This window comes from Mesoplodon mirus, assembly GCF_964341445.2.
Source record: "Mesoplodon mirus genome assembly, chromosome: 5".
In the NCBI taxonomy this organism is placed as follows: Eukaryota; Metazoa; Chordata; class Mammalia; order Artiodactyla; family Ziphiidae; genus Mesoplodon; species Mesoplodon mirus.
In genome coordinates this window covers 56,021,784-56,031,617 of record NC_138980.1, presented here as the reverse complement: position 1 = coordinate 56,031,617, position 9,834 = coordinate 56,021,784, and the positions used below count along the sequence as shown (strand labels likewise).

Genomic DNA, 9,834 nt, shown 5'->3' with positions numbered 1-9,834 from the left:
TAGCACTGGGCAGTTACTTAACTTTTCTGTGCCTTAGTTTTCATATTTATAAAATGCCAGTGATAATAGTATCTACCTCACTGGGTTGTCAGAGGATTAAATTAATATTCCTGGGCTTCCCTGGTGGCGCAGTGGTTGAGAGTCTGCCTGCCGAAGCAGGGGACACGGGTTCGTGCCCCAGTCCGGGAAGATCCCACATGCCGCGGAGCGGCTGGGTCCGTGAGCCATGGCCGCTGAGCCTGTGCGTCTGGAGCCTGTGCTCCTCAACGGGAGAGGCCACAACAGTGAGAGGCCTGCGTACTGCAAAAAAAAAAAATAATAATAATAATAGTAATAAAAAATAAAATTAATATTCCTAATATACAACAGTGCCTGGCACGCTGTTATCATCATCATCACCTTCACTATCAGGGACATAATCTTGCCATATATTTACCATCCTTGATGTACTCAAATTATATACAATCTCTTAAGTAGGCAAGACGTATAATTGGTCCTATTTTTTAGGATGAGAAAATTGCATTGCAAGCTGGTTAGAGCATTCAGAGAGATGATTACGAGTGTTAAAATATAGAGGAGAGCCTTTACAGAGAGTGTCATCTTAATTCATGAAGTGTTTTGTCAACCAGCTTTATCCCTTGCCCAACTCTGAAATGTCTGTACAGATCCTCAGGGGCTGATCTTTACTGCACGTTTGTACTGTTTAGGTTGGTCTGAGCTGTGTTCCTGTCGTTAGGCAATAAAGGGCACTTTGGCGCTTACTGATCTGACCTGCCCGTGGGGCTTCCAGAACAAGAGCAAAGTGGAATCACTGAGACCATAGGTGATAGGGGCACCTCTGGCTCACATATGGGCAGCCCACATATGGCATTATTTCGCTTGTCTCTCTCCATTTTTCTTAAATTTACATCTTCGAATTTTCTTTGTTTTCAAAGACTAATTGACACGGAAATTTCTTTTTTTAAAAAACTTTTAGCCCGCTGCCGCCACTACTGTAGCACTCAGGGCCCCTCAACGCAGGCGGCGGAGGCGGAGGCCGTGGCAGCGGGATGGCCGACGCAACAAACCCGAGGTGCTTAGGGCTGCTAGCGACGACAGCCCGCATGCGCAGCCCGCGGAGCCGCCGGGGAAAACCTCACCCGCCCGAGCAGGAGAAGCAGCCGCCGCAGCACAGTGGCAGCTCCAATGACATTAAAGTGGAGAATGATGAATCAAAGAAGAGAAACCTGAATTAAAAGAAAAATCTACAGGAAATAAGAGGGCCAATGGATTTCATCCTCATTCAAAAGACAAGAATTCAGGCACTGGAGAAAAGAAGGGTCCAAATCGTAACAGAGTTTTTATTAGCAACATCCCATATGACATGAAATGGCAAACCATTAAAGATCTAATGAGAGGAAAAGTTGGGTCAGGTTACATACGTGGAGCTGTTTAAGGATGCGGAAGGAAAATCAAGGGGTTGTGGTGTGGTTGAATTCAAAGATGAAGAATTTGTCAAGAAAGCACTAGAAACTATGAACAAATATGATCTTAGTGGAAGACCCTTGACTATCAAAGAGGATCCTGATGGAGAAAATGCTCGTAGGGCATTGCAACCGACAGGAGGATCGTTTCCAGGAGGACATGTACCCAACATGGAATCGGGATTGATGAATTTACCACCTTCCATTCTCAATAATCCAAATGTTCCTCCTGAGGTTATCAGTAATTTGCAGGCTGGTAGACTTGGTTCCACAATTTTTGTTGCTAATTGCAGGCTGGTAGACTTGGTTCCACAATTTTTGTTGCTTGGTTCCACAATTTGTTGCTTCAAAGTTGGTTGGAAGGAGCCAAAGGAAGTGTTCAGTGTAGCTGGAACTGTAAAGCGGGCAGATATTAAAGAAGACAAAGATGGCAAGAGCAGAGGAATGGGCACAGTCACTTTTGAACAGGCAGTTGAAGCAGTTCAAGCATTTTCTATGTTCAGTGGGCAGGTTTTCTTTGATAGACCTATGCATGTGAAAATGGATGACAAGTCTGTCCCTCATGAAGACTACCATTCACATGATAATAAAACAGCACAATTACCACGTGGTCTTGGAGGCACTGGAATGGGACTTGGTCCATGTGGACAGCCTATTAGTGCCAGGCAGTTGAACATAGGTGGTGGAATGGGAAATTTAGGTCCAAGTGGTATGGGAATGGATGGTCCAGGTTTTGGAGGAATGAATAGAATTGGAGGAGGAATTGGGTTTGGTGGTCTGGAAGCAATGAATAGCATGGGAGGATTTGGAGGAGTTAGTCAAACGGGAGAGCTATACTGTGGTGCGATGACTAGTAGCATGGAAAGAGATTTTGGACGTGGTGATATTGGAATAAATCGAGGCTTTGGAGATTCCTTTGGTAGACTTGGTGGTGGAATGGGTGGCATGAACAGTGTGACTGGAGGAATGGGGATGGGACTGGATCAGATGAGTTCCAGCTTTGATAGAATGGGACCAGGTATAGGAGCTATCAATATGGAAAGGACTATCAATATGGATCGAAGATTTTTATCAGGTCCAATGGGAAGTGGAATGAGAGACAGAATAAGCTCCAAAGGCAGCCAGATATTTGTCAGAAATGTCATGTAATGTTTGCAGAAATAAAAATGGAGAATGGAAGGTCAAAAGGCTGTGGAACAGTCAGATCTGACTCCCCAGGATCAGCTGAAAAAGGCTGCAGAATAATGAATGGCATAAAAATCACTGGCAGAGAAATTGATGTTCGCTTGGATCATAATGCATAATTTGAAACCACGGTTGGAACATTCTTACATCTGTTTTGCTGAATCTCCTAGTAAAAGTCATTTTTTAAAGTAATACTGTATGCTTACAAAAGTTGTAAAAATATACTTTTAAAACTCCCACCAGCTTTTAACAGTATAGTGTTAAATATACTCTGATTTTTGTTAATCTCAAGTTTGGATTTTTAAAGACAGGAAGTCTGGTCGTTCAGTTTAAATGAATGGTTATACTATTTTTAATGAAATAAGCCATTTTCATGTTGTTTTTAGTTCTACGTAGTGGGATTTGTTTGTTCAAGTGTCCCCAGCTTTTATCAACATATTGCAAGGTAAAACATAGGTGGTTTTTTCAAAACTTCTGTTTAATATATGTAATTGTCCTTGAAAAGCAAGGGCTCAGACAAATTAGGATATGATCTTGGTTGGTTTTAAATTACTTTTTTGTTGGTGATAAAGAATTATTGTAAGTTTTAGATTCTAAAGTTCAGAATATTTTTTATTTGACTTAAATGAAGAAATGGAGTTTTCCTTCTCTGCCCTTCCCCATCATTCACATTTTCCACATAACACTATTAACATTAACCGCCACAGCCCCTTATTTTATTATTTCCAATAACTCCAAGTTCATACAGAACTGATAATGTTGCAATCCCCAAGTATAATAATAGGCAGATTACTCCCAACTTTCTGTCTAGTTTCCAGCCATTAAGGTGAACTGCTAAGAAAAGAAAACTAATTGAAATGTTGAGAAAGATGGTTATGTAAGTTAGTCCTCTACTGTTCACTTCTACAGGAGCAGATGCATTTATAAATGCAGTTTTAATAAACCATGGAACTCCTAGGCACAGAATATCGAACACGTTGGATCCCACAGTGTTAGACATAGCCATATCTCCTTTGCCTGCAAAAAAAGCATGTTGTTAAAATATGCATACCAATACTGTATTTTATTAATAAGCTTCATAAGAAAAAACACTGGATACTTCTTCTGTTTGTTTTGGAAAATTGTTGTATTAGAGCAAAAGTTACTGAGTTTGTATTTTTGAATTTTGGGGGGGGTTAGTGTTTGAAGTCTTAACATTTATTTATCCAATAATTATCTATTTATTAAACCATTTTTCAATAAGGTATGTAGATTACTTGTTGCTTTTCATCGTAACATGATTAATTATGATTTACTGCACATTTCAGATGAATATTGTTTGGGGGTTTAGATTCAGTGAAATTAATCTGCTATTAAATAGTAAATCCTTCCTCTTGAGTCACTCCTTTTTTTTTCTTCAAAGTATGTTACTGAGGAAATAAATATTTTAAAGGTACCTTTGCTCAGTGTATTTCAGCCCGGCTTTTAAGAATGGGCATTGCAGCTTGACGGACCTACTTCTTACCTTTTCTTAGAACAAACACACTTGCGATCGTGTGTAGTATGCTTGTTCCTGCTGCTAATAAAGTAAAACCCATTACTGTATCTGGAATTTCTAAAGTTTCCCCTGTAATAAACATAGATATTACAAGTTCCAAATTTTATAGATTGACTAACTGTTCTCTGCAGATATTTCAGATATTTCTTTCCTGAAAAAGAAAATAGACATATTTAGATTTCAGAACCAAGATGTAATTACTTAGATTTTAGCTAGCAAAATATTTGAATAATATTGGTGAATTGGTAACCCAAGTAGCACAGATTTTTAATGGCAGATATTGTTATTTGATACACAAAATTCTACCAAGGAGGAATTTCCTTACCTGCTATGCTTACAGAGGTTTTGGATGTCCACTGTTATCAAGGCTGTTGCTTAATATACGCTAATGAGATTGGTCACTTTCTCTTTTCTTTTTTAAAAACATTTCCTAAAGAGGTCAGATTTACGCAAATTATTTATAGCTGTTTTTAAGCTGTAAATATGTTAACACGGTATACATTTTTAAAGTCCCACTTTAGTGACAGACCTTAGTTTAGTGTTTTCTTTGGGAAATCATAAATCTGAGGAAAACAAAATAGGATTCTGCTTGAGTCTTTCTAACTTTATGGTCCTAGTTTAATACTTCTGTTAAATCTGATGTCAGTTCAACATTTTTCATAAACGTATTCATTTTGGGAAACAGAACTAGAGGGAAGTTTAAAAAAAAAGTAAATGTAACTGCTCTTAATATTGTAATTGAAAACTTACTTTAGAATTTTTTTCTTAAAATGTTAATTAAAAGAACTTCAAGTAGCATGTTTATTGCATGCTTATATGTTGATATTGGAATTGCAGTTGGTTGTTAATTTTGTTACTGGTTTGCCAGAGTTCATATGTACATAAATAACACTAATATTTATCAAAAAAATTTTTTTAAATTTTATATTGGAGTTCAGTTGATTAACTGTTGTGTTAGTTTCAGGTGTACAGCAAAGTGATTCAGTTGTACATATACATGTATCTATTCTTTTTCAAATTCTTTTCCCATTTAGGTTATTATAGAATATTGAGCAGAGTTCCCTGTGCTATACAGTAGGTCCTTGTTGGTTTATCTATTTTATATAAGTAGTATGTATATGTCAATCCCAAACTCCCAATATATCCCTTGCCCCCAGCTTTCCCCTTTGGTAACCATAAGTTTGTTTTCTAAGTCTGTGAGTGTGTGTCAGTTTTGTAAATAAGTTCATTTGTATCATTTTTTTGAGATTCTGCGTGTAAGCGATATCATATGATACTTGTCTTTCTCTGTCTGACTTACTTCACTTTAGTATGGTAATCTCCAGGTCCATCCATGTTGCTGCAAATAGCATTATTTCGTTCTTTTTAATGGCTGAGTAATATTCCCTTGTATTTATGTACCACATCTTCTTTATCCATTTATCTGTCAGTGGACATTTAGGTTGCTTCCATGTCTTGGCTATTGTGAATAGTGCTGCTGTGAACGTTGGGGTGCACGTATCCTTTTGGACCATGTTTTTCTCTGGATATATGCCCAGGAGTAGGATTGCTGGATCATATGGTAGCTCTATTTTTAGTTTTTTAAGGAACCTCCGTACTGTTCTCCATAGTGGCTGTACCAATTTACATTCCCACCAACAGTGTAGGAGGTTTTCCTTTTCTCCACACCCTCTCCAGCATTTATTGCTTGTAGATTTTTTGATGATGACCATTCTGTCTCGTGTGAGGTGATATCTCATTGTAGTTTTGATTTGCATTTCTCTAATAATTAGCTATGTTGAGCATCTTTTCATGTTGCTGTTGGCCATCTGTATGCCTACTTTAGAGAAATGTCTATTCAAGTCCTCTGTCCATTTTTTTTTAAATACTACTCTTTATTTATTTATTTATTTTTGGCTGCGTTTGGGTCTTCATTGCTGTGCACAAGCTTTCTCTAGTTGCGGTGAGCGGGGGCTACTCTTCGTTGTGGGGTGTCGGCTTCTCATTGCGGTGGCTTCTCTTGTTGTGGAGCATGGGCTCTAGGTATGTGGGCTTCAGTAGTTTCAGCATGTGGGCTCAGTAGTTGCGGCATGCAGGCCCTAGAGTGCAGGCTCAGTAGTTGTGGTGCATGGGCTTAGTTGCTCTGCGGCATGTAGGATCTTCCTGGACCAGGGATCAAACTTGTGTCCCCTGCATTGGCAGGTGGATTCTTAACCACTGTGCCACCAGGGAAGTCCCCTGTCCATTTTTTTGATTGGGTTGTTTGTTATCTCTCTCTATTTTTAAAATTTGAATTTGTGGTCAACATTTAAAATTCAAAAGATAGCTAATAAAAATGTAAAGTTCCAGTGTCTTTGAAAATGAGAATATCTGGTTATACTCAGCCCACAATACTGCATGGTAAAAATTGGCTGGGGTAGCTTCTCTCCTCGCTTCAGTTGCCAGACTTGCTAGTTTTCCCCACTCCCCACCAGGCCTCAGTGTGTCCTCAACACTGAGACTGAGTGGCAGCTGCTATCTGTTTACTCACACTTGGTCTGCTTTACTTGTTTCCATTGCCTACCTGGTCCTGCAGACATTGGAATTGGCAGCTGTTTGCACAGAGCTGATTATAGTTATACTCCTTACATTCAAAGGATGTGTTGACCTTTGCTACCTGTGAGGAAGTCAGGGCAGGGATTATTGTGCCCATTTTCCAGATTGGGAAACTGAGGTCCAAAGTTAAACAAGTTGCCCAGGATCACATAGCAACTTTAGTGCTGAGATGGGAGTAGTTTTATGGATGCTCAAGCTTTGCATTTGGTTTGTAATTTTTGACTATGAGGACATGGAGACATTTAATTTTTTCCCACTGTCCTCTGGTCCCACAACTATAAAAAGAGAATACTGGTTTAGATCGGTAGTTTCCAGACTTCATGGGTTTCTAAAATACCCCCAAAATTGGGGTACCTGAACACAGGGTTGTCAACATTGGTGTCAACTTACAAAACAAAACCCCAAACATTTGCTACACCACTTTCATAAAAGAAGGGATAAATAATAACTATAAAAGAAGGAAGAACATAGTCTCATAATAAAGGAGGTTTCTTTCAGGAAAGTGTCTATGCATATGTACAGATATTATAAAACATTTCCTTAATTTTCCATTTCACCATGGCAGATAGAGGCACTAGTTTTGGGGGAGTCGCTGGCTTGGGAGATCTTTAAGGTTATGTCTAGCTTACTCATTCTAGATCTTTCTTTTTTCCAGTGCTGTAGTGAGAGCCAGTTCACCAAGCCAGCCCCCAAATATACATCAGAATATCTGCAGTGTCCTGGGCAGTTATTTGGGCACATGCCCTTCTGGTTTCTGTTCTGCTCCTGTTTCCAGATCCTCTGGCCTTCATGAGTAGAAAGAAATCACCTGGTCCTTATGAAAAGATTATTCAATAGTTGGGAGTTAGTTTCTGGTCACAAATGGAGCGTTCACTGAATAGAACCATGCTAAGGGCCCTCTGAGGGGGTGACAAAAAAGAAGCTGGACACAGGGCCTGCCTGATCTCAGAAAGCACCAATTCTCAGAAAACAGTCTTAGAAAACTGGAGAAAAATAAGCTTTACAGGAGAGGTCGAGAGAGAAGTGGTTGAGTTCCAATTCTGCTACCAATTTACTGTGCAACCTTGGACAATCCACCCCCCCCCAACTCTGTGCCTGAGTTTCCTTCTCCATAAAGCAGAGGGATTGGATTGGATGCTTTAAGTTTTCTTTTAGTTCCCATATGCTATGATTTAATGTAATTCAGTTCATAAAATCAAAATATAAATGGGGAAGGCCCTTACAGGTCATCTCGTAGAAGTACCCTTCTGTCTATTTAACTACATGCAAATGAAACCTCTCAGCCACAGCTTCAAGGGACCCCAGATGTCCCTTCCATCCCTCAGAGCAGTGCTTTGCTCTGAGAGAGGCAGGGAGGTGGAGTGGTGGAATTACCCAGTGTGCCATTCATGGGCTAGGAAAGGGCCTTCTTGTTTCATTAAGAGCCCAACTTTCCTGTCCCTAGGCTACAGGGCTCTTAGGAGGAGCAATCTTCGTTTTCTGCTGTGTTTGTTGACTCCAGTTCACCTTTTCTTTTTATGTTCAGTTAGGAGCAAATTATGACCACCTCTGTGGGTTTACTTCCTTGCTGAAATTTTTTCTTTGGAACCTCAGGGAATGTGGGTGGGACTCACGGGTCCTTAAAATATCAGGGTTGGAGAGACACACAGAGAGGACCCAGTTTGGATCTCCAGCTGAAGTGTGAGTCACTCCAGTTACCTTCCTATCAAATGCTTACCCAGCCTTTCCTTGACTACCAAAGAGAAACACTCTGTATTTTGGCGTAACACTGAGTGATGTTCCTTTTACTGAGCTGAAATCTCTTTCCTGTGATTTTTTACCAGTTGTTTCTGGCTCTGTCCTCTGCAGCCACTCAGGAGAAATCTGTTTCCTTTTCAGTTCTGAGGTCAGACCTGTAGACTTTTCTTGCAGCTGAGCATTTCCTGCACCCTCACCCATTTCTCTTTTGATATAATTTGTAGACTTTCTCCTTGGGCCTCACCCTGATTTGCTTATTCAATTTCTTTCAACAAGTGAGTAATTTTTATCATACAACAAATGAGTAATATTTACTAAGTGCCTACCATATGCTAGGTATTGTGCTGGGTGTTGGTGATGGAGTGGAGATTAAAACCCACTTCCTGGCTTCTGGGATGTGGTGGGAAGAACATGCCGTTGAGTGAGGAATTCGAAGTTAGAGTGGTTGGGTTTGAACTCCAGCTCTACCACTTACCATTTTGTGCCATTGGACAAGTTGTTCAACCTCTCGGATCTGCAGTTTCCCCATCTGTTGAATGGAGGGAAATAATAACGACTACTTCATTAGGGTTGTTATTAGTAGTTAATAAATAAAAAGTGCTTATCTATTTTGATGATCTATCCCTCTGTTTCTAAATATTGAAAGATAAAATAATTCAATGTGCAAAAAAAAAGTGCTTAGAGTCAAGCTTGGCACATTCTAAACACTGAAAAAATGTTAGCTCTGGTTACTATGATGGAGCAGGAGACACTGAGGTGTATAGACTGAGGAATGCACTAAGCTACTTCACTAAGGAAGTAGCTTTTAAGCTGAGGTTTTGCAAGGTGGGCAAGAGCTGGTTAGGTGTCAAGGGAGAGGACAGCAGTTCAGACAGAGGAAACAGCATGTGCAAAGGTCCTGAGGAGAAGATCTTGGCATGTGGCAGGAGCTGAAAGCAAGCCAACGTGGATGGCGCTTTGTTAGTGAGAGAGGGAGAGCAGTGGGGGACATGGGGCTGGAGTGGTGACTAGGGCTGTGTGATGCAGGACTGCATATATCATTTGAAGGACTTAGGTATCCTAAGAGCAATGGCCAGTCAAAGGGCTTTAAGTAGTGGAGAAGCATGACAAAGATTTGCTTTTTAAGATCACTCTGGCTGCTCCATGGATTCTGAATACCTGGAATTCTTTGGAATCCACGTCTTTTAATTTGTACCCTCTTATTAGCGCAACCAAGGATCGTATTTGTTCTTCAGGCGGTCTTAAAAAAAACAGTGGCTCGGGCTTCCCTGGTGGCGCAGTGGTTGAGAGTCTGCCTGCTGATGCAGGGGACACGGGTTCGTGCCCTGGTCCGGGAAG

The 9,834-nt window shown here is 40.3% G+C and overlaps 1 pseudogene across 1 annotated transcript; it reads left to right on the top strand.

Annotated features, from left to right (window-relative positions):
* Window positions 1-1,049: 1,049 nt before the first annotated feature.
* Window positions 1,050-2,920, top strand: LOC309803869 (myelin expression factor 2-like; annotated as a pseudogene). Its single transcript has one exon. The product of its transcript is annotated as a myelin expression factor 2-like (transcript).
* The last annotated feature ends 6,914 nt before the right edge of the window (window positions 2,921-9,834 follow it).